The sequence below is a fragment of the Rana temporaria genome, chromosome 12 (genome assembly GCF_905171775.1).
Source record: "Rana temporaria chromosome 12, aRanTem1.1, whole genome shotgun sequence".
Lineage (NCBI taxonomy): Eukaryota > Metazoa > Chordata > Amphibia > Anura > Ranidae > Rana > Rana temporaria.
The window spans coordinates 128,757,330-128,769,445 of record NC_053500.1 but is presented as its reverse complement, the minus strand read 5'-3'; the positions used below and the strand labels follow the sequence as shown (position 1 = coordinate 128,769,445).

The window sequence follows — 12,116 nt, the reverse complement described above, 5'->3', positions numbered from 1 at the left end:
CTGTATCATGGGTTCCTAAATGTGACTCAGAGAACTGTACTTCTCTGTGCTGTTTGCTCATAGATTAACGTGAATCATGTGGATGAAAAAAAAAAGAATCCTCCCCACCCTGGGCAAAAAAAAGCATGTGGCATCCCCAGACTTCTTTTAAGTGATTGAAGCATAACGTTCAAGTTTCATTTCAAAAGTTCCAGCAAATAAATTATTTGTTGAAACGACCACAACATGCATTTAAATAGAAGATGCAGAGATTACGTGTATTCTATTCCAAGAATACGTATGAGTTCTGATGGAGTTTACCTTGACTCTTTTTTTGATGTATTTTTAATTTTCCACTTGCTCGCTGATGTACAATTTCCCATTCGTTTTTTAGATGGATTTGTAGTTTTTTGCAGCACCTATGCAATCCACATCTCAGCTGAACCAAAGCTGAGAAAATAAAAAATTCAAAGACCAATATCTGCCAGATGTTTGTAGCCCCAGAACCTACCTGACTTGCCAAGCCACATCTTTAGCTTGCCATGTTTCTTCTTTAGGCTGCATTCATACCTGGAACGTAGCGTTTTGCGGTGTTTTTTTACCGCGACAAAACAGTGTTTTTTACCGCGATTTGCCACGACAAAACGCAGCGTTTTTTACAGGTCTAGGGTCACCTAGATTTCGAGCGACAAAAAAGGGTCCAGAACTTGTTTGGGCTTCAGGTGTTCGGCGTCATGCGTTTTGTAGTGGAGATGTGAACCATCTCCATAGAGAATAATGTATCTTTTCCCCTCTAGCGTTTTGGGGCGTCGCGCTTCAGGCGACAAAATGCTCAGGTGTGAATGCAGCCTTAGTGGCTTGGTAAGCTACGGCATTACAAAACAAGCTCAGATGAATGTGACCAACTACAACCAGAGGATATCCTGATGTGGAGAAATAACCTTCATCATCCCCTTCGTTTCTTTGTCTCATTGGGAGACCAAAGGGATCAGGCAGATTGCATGGAGATTTTTCCAACAGGCTGTGCAGTCGCTGAAGAAAGAACAAGTACTTTAGATGGACTGATTATGGTCAGCTCCAAGCTGGCCGTACAGGTTATAATCTGATTCTATAATCTGCTGTAAGATCCACTTAAACTGTTAAATGTTGGGTTCTACCATTGTGCAGTTGCTGATGGATCCAAAGCGGGTTAATTATTAGATTGTAATGTGTGTAGTTTAGGGTTGTCCCGATACCACTTTTTTAAGACCGAGTACAAGTACAGATACTTTTTTCAAGTACTCGCCGATACCGATACTTTTTTTTAAATGTCATGTAACAGTTTCTCAAAGCACAATACAGATTAGGTGTTACTGATATGCAGCACTGGCAGGTGGCACTGATGGCTGGCGGGCACTGGCAGGTGGCACTGATGGCTGGCGGGCACTGGCAGGTGGCACTGATGGCTGGCGGGCACTGGCAGGTGGCACTGATGGCTAGCGGGCACTGGCAGGTGGCACTGACGACTGGCAGGTGATTCATAGATATCCTAAAATAACTACAGTGTAGGATATCCTATTTTAGGATATCTATGAATTGTATGGTGGTCTATCAATCTATTCATGTCCAAGGCATGAGTTGACTCCCGGGGTGTCAAACTCAATTTCATCTCAATTGCCCTGAAATTGCTGGTTGTATCTGTGGTGCGCTACCTATTGGTTTTAGTTGTGAGTTACATGCAGGGTTTAGGCGTGTGTGCGCTGCGTGCAGGGTTTAGGCGTGTGTGTGCTGCGTGCAGGGTTTAGGCGTGTGTGCTGCGTGCAGGGTTTAGGCGTTTGTGCTTCGTGCAGGGTTTAGGCGTTTGCGCTGCGTGCAGGGTTTGTGCTGCGTGCAGGGTTTTAGGCGTGTGTGTGTGCTGCGTGCAGGGTTTAGGCGTGTGTGTGTGCTGCGTGCAGGGTTTAGGCGTGTGTGTGCTGCGTGCAGGGTTTAGGCGTGTGTGTTGCGTGCAGGGTTTAGGCGTGTGTGTGCTGCGTGCAGGGTTTAGGCGTGTGTGCGCTGCGTGCAGAGTTTAGGTGTGTGCTGCAAGCAGAGTTAAGGCGTGTGCAGGGTTTAGGCGTGTGCTGGGTTTAGGAGTGTGCTGTGTGCATCGTTTAGGAGTGTGCTGCGTACAGAGTAGGGTTGTCCAGATACCGATACTAGTATCGGTATCGGGACCGATACCGAGTATTTGCGGGAGTACTCGTACTCGCGCAAATGCTCCCGATACTAAATAGAATACTTTTTTTGTATTGATCAACATGTTCTATGAAAATTCTTTGAGTTTTTTACTACTGCGTGACAAGCAAATAAAACATTTTTATTCATTTTTACTCATTTTTATTCTTTTATAATGTCTTGAGTTAGAGTTCTTTATAATTCTAAAGAAAATATCCTTAGTCTGTATTGTGGTTTGAAAACTGTCACATGACATTTAAAAAAAGTATCGGTATTCGGTATCGGCGACTACATGAAAAAAAGTATCGGTACTTGTACTCGGTCCTAAAAAAGTGGTATCGGGACAACCCTAGTACAGAGTGCAGGGTTTAGGAGTGTGCAGAGTTTAGGAGTTTCACAACTTCTTTGAACTTTGCTAGTGGATCAGTCCAGGTTAGGTAGCCCATTTTCCAGTGTTCAAGTTCTAAGATGTAAGCGTGAAAGAAATGAGCAATGGACATATTGCATTCAAACATCTGACCTACGTCGGTGGCCACTCGGCATTCCCCAGTCATTGGCCCTTACACCCATTGTGGTTTAGCAGCCCCTGCACACATCTAACATTCTGTCATGTTGGCACCTTATAACACGCATGTTCTTGCGCTTTAATTTGCGGCGTACAACTGGCGCTCTATGCATGGGTTAGCTGCTGTCTGGGTCTCTGCTTCTTGGCAGTACATGCTACATTTGTCTTGGGGAGGTTTCACATGGAACGGTCATTTAATACTACTTTGTGTTTGCTCAGCGCTCCGATCAGCTGCATGCTACTGGTTAAACATGATTCCAGATGACGGCATTCGTGTTCACATCATGTTGGTTCCCCCCCCGCCCCCCCCCCCCGCCCCCCTCTGTCAGGCAAACACATTCTGGTTTTCCTGAGGAAGGAAACCTTCTGTTAATTTAGTTCCCATTCATCAGTTGGGCTTCGCAGAAATCCGAACGCTGAAATCTATTTGAAGTTTTGTCTCTTCCTGGCGCACATTATCCAGGGGATGGCCGTTTTTTTTGTTTTTTTTTTTAACCAAGTTGTGACACAGAATTGCAAAAGGGTTTAGCTACATTAAAGTCTTGCTACGTGTGAGGGTGCAAACCTACATGCAGTACAAAAACAATATAAAGGGGTTGTAAAGGTACAATTTATTTTTATTTTTTTCTAAATAGCTATCTCTACCTTAGTGCAGTCCTCCTTCACTTACCTCATCCTTCCATTTTGCTTTTAAATGTCCTTATTTCTTCTGAGAAATCCTCACTTCCTGTTCTTCTGTCTGTAAATCCATACAGCAATGCAAGGCTTCCTCCCTGGTGTGGAGTGTCGTGCTCGCCCCCTCTGTTAACGTATTGAATCCCTGTTAACGTAAAAAAAAATAAAAAAATTCAATAAGAAACATATCTATACTTGCCTGCTCCTCCTCTGTCCAAAGGCAGTAAACACAAAGGCATACCGTATTTATCGGGGTATTGCGCGCTCCGGCCGTATAGCGCGCACCCCTAATGCGGACCCGTAATTCCTGTAAAAATAACATTTTAGTACTTAGTTTTGGTGTCTTGCGCGGCGTCCATCGGCGACCTCGTCGGGTCCGGCGTCCGTCTGCGGCTTTGGTGGTGTCCTCCTCGTCGGGTCCGGCGTCCGTCTGCGGCTTTGGTGGTGTCCTCCTCGTCGGGTCCGGCGTTTGTCTGCGGCTTCGTTAGTGTCCTCCTCGTCGGGTCCGTCTGCGGCTTCAGTGGTGTTCTCCCACGCTGTTACCCGTCGAATCGCCTTCCCGCGCTCAGTTTGAATGCCTGCGCCGACATATGCCGTCGTGCAGTACACTCGGCTACATTCGGCCAGGCTCGGCTTTGCTCGTGCTCACACTCTGTGAGGTTTATGCGTGAGCACGAGCGAAGCCGAGCCTGGCCGAATGTAGCCGAGTGTACTGCACTCGGTATATGTCGGCGCAGGCATTCAAACTGAGCGCGGGTATCGGCGTATATCGCGCACCCACGATTTTCCTTTTATTTTAAGGGGGAAAAGTGCGCGGTATACGCCGATAAATACGGTAATTTGTACCTGTAGGTAAGCCTTACCTATAGGTACTGTAAATATCTCCTAATTGTGTACCGTTTAGGAGATGGTTACATTAAATGCAGCCGATGATGTCCTCGGCGCATGTGCTCTGAAGGAACAGTCACCCGTGCCATTCCCTCAGATACCTGTGACGTGATTGACGGCTCCCAAAAGATAACACCAAAGAACCAATTTAGAGACAGGAAGGAAGAAAAAATCCTCGACGGCCGCACACAGTTGAAGGCATCTTTATTGATATCTTATGTAGCAGATGACTACATAAGATGACTTCCAATACAAGCTGTTGACGCGTTTCGCACCACATGAAGGTGCTTAATCATAGCTATGATTAAGCACCTTCATACGGTATGAAACGCGTCCGCAGCTTTTCCTGTAACATGAAGTGACTGTATTGGATTTCATCTGCTACATAGGATATCAAAAAAGATGCCTTCAGCAGTGTGTGGGCTTGGCTCCTTGCTCTAAGCTGCTTAGTGTATAATAATAGATCCCTACCCCCTGATTTCTGGAACCGAGAAAAAGGCCTGTGTGCTATAGGGGGCTGTAGCTGAGAGAAGGCTGCAGATACAGGTACAACACGTGTAGGAGGATTTGTGGGTTTCCGACAGTCCTATGCGGACTCCAGACAATCCCAAGTGACAACCCCTCCCCCAGCACACATCAGGTGACGCCACCTCAGTTGTGTGTTTCCCTATGGGGTGGTGTCCATTCCCTCCACTCGGGTCTCGGATTACACTCGGCTCCTTGTTCTATGCTGTGCCGTGTATGACATCTGATCCCCACCCCCTGATTTCTGGAGCCGAGAAAAAGCCTTTGATCTGTGTGCTTTTAGAATGCTGCAGATAAATGGGTACAACGTATTTAGGAGGATTTGTTTCATCTGTGGATAGTTCACGTTAATGAAAGCTGCAGAGTAAAAAAAAAAAATATTGAAAATAACTTTTTGAAGTGACACTAAAATGTTTAAGCTCAGGTTTGCATAAGGCGGTTGGATATGCAGGCATGATCTGATTTGGGTTCTGCGAGATATAAACCGTGCTGCATGGAGTTCAGCTGTACAGGATTCCCCTTGGAGTCGCATGTCTTGCCGGGCAGCTCTGCTCTGTATACATTACAGAAATGCACAGGCCCAGGACCGTGTATTGATGTGTGTGTCAATAAAGCTTTGTTTGTTTTATGTGAACAATGGATTTCCTGTGACGGAGCAGCGCATTCATGTGGCGGCACGGCTATTCTTAGGTGGTTTGGAGGAATGCCGTATGACTGCATTGGAAGGTGTATCTCCAAAGTTTAACATAGGTGGTTGCCCGTTCCCTCCCTGGACTGGGTGTAGCATGAGTGGGAAGAGATCTCCAGCAAATACTCTCTATCTGATCTCTGCAGCTGCTTAGGAATGAGACCAACAACGCTAATCCTCTTATTACCTTCTCAAAGGGGATCTTGCGCCACTTCTTCTTTCCCATGATGATTGTAGTTTTCTTATCTTGTATCCAAGTTTTGTTCTCCTAGGAATCAGATTGCATGAAATCCAGGCAAATTACACGGATGAAATGCATGTGGAGGAGCTGCTTTACCTACAATGCATTCCCGAGGTTCACACTGCCCCGCCGCGCCGAGGTTCACACTGCCCCGCCGCGCCGAGGTTCACACTGCCCCGCCGCGCCGAGGTTCACACTGCCCCGCCGCGCCGAGGTTCACACTGCCCCGCCGCGCCGAGGTTCACACTGCCCCGCCGCGCCGAGGTTCACACTGCCCCGCCGCGCCGAGGTTCACACTGCCCCGCCGCGCCGAGGTTCACACTGCCCCGCCGCGCCGAGGTTCACACTGCCCCGCCGCGCCGAGGTTCACACTGCCCCGCCGCGCCGAGGTTCACACTGCTCTGCCCCGTCGCGCCGAGGTTCACACTGCTCTGCCACGCCACGCCGAGGTTCACACTGCTCTGCCACGCCACGCCGAGGTTTACACTGCTCTGCCATGATCACTGGTCAAAGCCAAAGGTCGTATTCAAGTTGCACCCATCCAAAGTTGCACGCCAAAGTCAGTGCAACTCTGGAGTTGTACAAGTGTGAATGGAGCCTCAGGACCACTTTAACCCCTTCTTTACCAAGCCATAATAATATGACGCCGGCAGGAACCCTCCCTCCCTCCGGGTAGACATCATATGACGTCCTTTTTTTCCCGGCCATCTAGGGGGCGCGCAATTGGCACCGCTCGTGGCCCGGCGGCCGCGATGTCCGCCGGGCACCCGCGATTGCCCGCAATCACGGCAGGAGTGTGGATCTGTGTGTGTGTGTGTGTAAACACACAGATCCATGTCCTGTCAGAGGTGAGGAGACCGATGTGTGTCCCCAGTACAGAGAAACACACATCAGTCTCTTCCCCTTGTGAGTCCCCTCCCCCTACAGTTAGAATCACTCACTAGGGAACATATTTAAGCCCTTAATCGCCCCCTAGTGTTAACCTTTTCCCTGCCAGTCACATTTACTTAAGTGTCCGATTATGTCCGCCGCAAAGTCACAGTCACAATAAAAATCGCAGATCGCCGCCGTTACTAGTAAAAAAATTTAAAAAACGACAAAAATATGTAGAAGAATACGTATCGGTCTAAACTGAGGGAAAAATTTGTTTTCATTTTTTTTATTGATATTTATTAAATCAAAAAGTAAAAAATGTTGTGCTTTATTTTTTATTTTTTCAAAATTGTTGCTCTTCTTTTGTTTATAGTGCAAAAAATAAAAACCGCAGAGATGATCAAATACCACCAAACAAAAGCTCTATTTGTGGGGGGAAAAAGAAACATAAAGATTTAATTTGGGTACAGTGTTGCATGACCGCGCAATTGTCATTCAAAGTGCAACAGTGCTGAAAACTAAAAATAGGTCTGGGCAGGAAGCGGGGGTTTACCCAAAAAACATTTTTTAACATTACATTCAGCCGAGGTGTGAGAATGACATTAGGCTGTTTTTTTTTTTTTTTTTTTTTTTTTTTAATCCTTGCCGTACATACCGGTTTATCTATATTTTCACCGCGGCTTCCGGGTATGTAATGTGCGGGACTGGGCGTTCCTAATTAATTGACATTCTTCCGACCGGCGCATCCAGCGCGTCACGAGTTGCCGAAAGAAGCCGAACGTCGGTGCGCAGGCGCCGTATAGAGCCGGCTCGCAGTCTGGCTTCTTTCGGCAACTAGTGACGCGCTGTATGCGCCGGTGGGAAGCCTGTCAATCAATTAGGAACGCCCAGTCCCGCAGATTACATACCCGGAAGCCGCGGTGAAAATATCGATAAAACGGTATGTACGGCAAGGATTAAAAAAAAAAAAAAACAGCCTAATGTCATTCTCATAACTCGGCTGAATGTAATGTTAAAAATTTTTTTTGGGGTGAACCCCCGCTTTAAGTATACTGGGACATGATCTCTAACCAGCAGAGGGAAGTTCATAACTAATCTTGGGAAGTATTTATTTATTTATTGTTTACCAAAAGAGTAGTTGGTGCCTGGAACAGATCTTCAGCCAAGGTAGACTTGATGGACCACTTAGCGTTTTTTCTCCTGTCGCTCTTCTACGTTTCCAAAGCAATTCCAGATCTGACAGCTGGCCACCAAACGTTGGATAGACACCAACGGGAACACATCCTGATTTTCCTAGAAGGAGCCGCCACCGTCCGTCAATTACCCGCACATGTGCGATGTAGAAACGCTCTTTGAACTTTTTTTTTACGTTCATGTTATCTCCGGTTTCATCGAAATGAAAAATGACCGCGCGGTCTCGGCGAGCGTACATAAAGTTTAATTTTTGTACTATGCGCCGATTTTTACCGTCTGACCTGCAGCTGCGAAAAGCGCCTGGAATCGGCCATTGGGATTTCTCGTTCCGAGGGTATGAAAACAAATCCACGTTTCCATTTTTAGAAACGCTTTAAGTCTTCATTAGTAAGAGGAAATGACAGTTGGAAAAGTTTTTTTTTTTTTTTTTTTTTTTCTCTCTCTCGACATGCAGGAATGTAGTGCAGCTGCAGATGGCTGTTGGCTGTTAGTGTATTCTGGGTTCTGGACTGGAATGTACTAGTGAAGCAGTTTATTGTCTTATGATGTGTTGGAACCATTGTGTTTAACCTCTTGTTTGACGTTACAGTAAAGTTCACCATCGGCAGACTTTTTTTCTTTTCTTTTTTTTCCTTTTCCTTTTTTTTTTTTTTTTTTTTTCTTCTTTTGTTTTATTAGACTGGTTAGTGTTGCTGTAAAGTATTTGTAAGACATTTGTGTCATTTTACAGTTTCCTGTAGCGGACAAATGTTTGTGTAAAATATATTTTTAACCTGGACGTGAAGAATCTGGAATGCGGTGAATTTTGGGGTGGAGATTAGTGTGGCGTTTACTTGTTTGCTGCTGTTATGCCTCGCATTGCTTCGTATTTATTGCTCTACTTGAATACACAAGTGTGTTTTATCCACATCTTAACCTGCGGAACTACAGCTATTAACCACTTCAGATCCGGAATTTTTACCCCCACCCCTCATGACCAGGCTGTTGCGTTACGGCACTAACTGATAATTGCGCGGTCACGCAACGTTTTCCAAAATAAAATTTGTCCTTTTTCATACAAATAGTTTTCTTTTTGATCATCTCTGCCCTTTAAAATTTTTTTGCGCTATAAGCAAAAACAAAAATAAGACCAATTTTGGAAGAAAAAAAAATTGTTTTAGCCCCGGTTCACACTGGGTACGATTTGGAACGATTTGAGATGCGATTTGACATGTCAAATCGCATCTCAAATCGGCGGCAATTGTCGGCAATGGCACTGTCCTAATCAGTGCGACGCCGCATCTGCGATTTCAAAAAGTAGTTCCTGTACTACTTTTTTCGATTTCGGGCCGCGATTTACATTAAATTGCGGCCAAAATCACGGCAAAATCGCAGCCACGAAATCGTGGTAAAATCGCGATTTTACCGCGATTTTGAATTCGCAGCAGTGTGAACCTAGGCTTACTTTGTTATTAAACACATCCAATTAAAACAAAAAAAGTGAAAAAATCGTAGTTCTTTATCAATTTAGGCCAATATGTATTATGCTACATATGTTTGGTAAAAAAAAAAATCCTAATACGCGTATATTGATTGGTTTGCACAAAAGTTATAGGCCCAGATTCACAAAGCACTTACGCCGACGTATCTCGAGATACGCCACGTAAGTGTAAATCTGTGCCGTCGTATCTGTGCGCCGTGCCCACAAAACTAGATACGCCTGAAAATAGGCTTCATCCGACCGACGTAACTTTCCTACGCCGGCGTATCGTGGGCGCATATTTCTGCTGGCCGCTCCCATTGATTTTCTATGCGCATATGCAAAAGAGGGAGATAAGCCGATTCACGAACGTAGTTGCGCCCGGCGCATAATATACGCGGTTTGCGTAAGTCGTATGTTCGGCGTAAAGTTATTCCCCATATAGGGGGCGCAACTCATGCTAAGGTATGGACCAGGGAACACAGCCATCGTATTTTACGTAGTACGTGAATAGGGCTGGGCGTAGGTTACGTTCCCGTCGTAGGCACTGATTCGACGTATCTTTAGGGAGTTGTTTCGACGTGATTCTGAGCATGCACACTGGGATGCGTCCACGGGACGGCGCATGCGCCGTACGTTATTCGTATCTTTGACGCTCAGTTCATCATTTACATGGGGTCAAGCCTCATTAGCATGGCTCACGCCCACTTCCACCTATGCTGGTTTACGCCGAGGAGACCCAGCTTAGATTTGGGGGCGAGTGCTTTGTGAATCCAGTGCTTGCCTCTGTGCACTGCGCCGGCGTAGCGTAAAAGAGATGCGCTACGCCGGCATAACTATGCGCCGATGTATGTGAATCCGGGCCATAGTGTCTACAAACTATGGGATATTTTATATATTTGCAATTTTTATTTTACTAGTAATGATGACGATCAGTGACTTCTAATGTTGGACAAATCGGACACTAACTGACATGTTGTTTTACACTTTTTTTTTTTTTTTTTTTTTGGGAACCAGTGTCACCAATCCAGGGATCTTCAAACTACAGCCCTCCAGCTGCAACAGCAACGTAACTACACCTCCCATGAGGCATTGTAAAACTCTGACTTCACAGACATGGCTACCCGGATTAAGTTTTTGTACGTGCGTGCGTGCGTGTGATCTGGCGCACTTCTGCCACCCTGTAGCAGTAAATGCTATAGCAATCATAATTCAAAATTGTTTCTGGGTATTATGTGGAGCAGATAGGTATGCTCAACCCATTGAATAGTGAGGGCCACTTGAGTGATTGCTTCCGAGCATGCGTCAAATTGTTTTTGAGCATGCGTGTTTTTTTTCTCTCCGTAGGAATTCCATACAAACGGACGGAATTTCTGATAGAAAAGTTCTCTTTCTAGTCTGTCAGAATTTCCGACAGAAAAAGTCAGATGGGCCACACACACACACATACACACGGTCGGAATATCCGATGAAAAAATTCCGTCTGACTTTTTTCCCATCGGAATTTCTGAGCGTGTGTATGCGGCGTTACAGATTATGCTGTAATGTGAACTTTGTAATGCTTTCGGCTTAAACGAGCTGCTTGGTGAGATGATTTCATATGATCTGTTTATAAAATGATAAAAATAGTTGGGATAATGTGATGCAGCTTTTGGCAGAATTCTTTTTTTTTTTTTTTTTTAAGATCTGTAGTTTTGGGGGGGAAATATTTGCATTAATGACTGTTTTTTTTTTTTTTTGCATTAATGACTGTTAATAGATGTGTTGGAACATTACGTGTTGCAATTATCCAGATAATTTCCAGTAATAGGATTTCGTAAACAGTAATCTCTAGAAATAGTTTCATGCTATGTCCTGTTTGGGAGCTTTCCCTTTCCCATCACTTCCTAACTTAGTGATATTAACAGCTTTATTTTTTTTTTTATTTTTTTTTTGAGAAAACATAACAAACATATCATACTTGCCTGCTCTGTAATGGTTTTGCACAGAGCAGCCTCGATCCTCCTCCTCCTCCTGATCCTCCTCTTCCTTCTCCTCTTCCTTCTCCTCCTCCTCCTGATCCTCCTCTTCCTTCTCCTCTTCCTTCTCCTCCTCCTCCTCTTCCTTCTCCTCCTCTTCTTCCTTCTCCTCCTCCTCCTCTTCCTTCTCCTCCTCCTCTTCCTTCTCCTCCTCCTCTTCCTTCTCCTCCTCCTCTTCCTTCTCCTCCTCCTCTTCTGCTCCTCCTTCTTCTTCTCTGCTGCTCCTCCTTCTTCTTCTTCTCTGCTGCTCCTCCTTCTTCTTCTTCTCTGCTGCTCCTCCTTCTTCTTCTTCTCTGCTGCTCCTCCTCCTTCTTCTTCTCTGCTGCTCCTCCTCCTTCTTCTTCTCTGCTGCTCCTCCTCCTTCTTCTTCTCTGCTGCTCCTTCTCTTCTCTGCTCCTCCCCCTCCTCCTCTAAAAATATATTTACAAAAATACATTTTCTCATCAGCAGTATATAGCAGTCTTGTGACTTCTATCAGTATCTGGTTAAAGCTTGTAGGCAGTGTTTTCAATATACTCTGACCATCTGGACCAGGGGTAGGCACCCTGGGGCCCTCAGGCTGTTATGGAACTACATTTCCCATGAGGAGTTGCAAGGCTGGCAGTTACAATTATTTCCAGAGGCATGATGGGACTTGTAGTTCTGCAACAGCTGGCAGGCCCCAGGTTGTCTACCCCAGCTCTGAGCAGTACTGATTGGCTCTGTGCTGATCACATGTACTCTCCCAAAATGTTATATATATTCTATAAATTATTACATACACACACACACACACACACACACACACACACACACACACACACACACACACACACACA

The 12,116-nt window shown here is 45.4% G+C and overlaps 1 protein-coding gene across 2 annotated transcripts in view; it reads left to right on the top strand.

The window, feature by feature from the left end:
• Positions 1–12,116, top strand: part of LOC120918834 (protein MTSS 2-like) — a 172,878-nt gene that overhangs the window by 48,894 nt on the left and 111,868 nt on the right. The gene's annotated exons all lie outside the window — the stretch shown is intronic.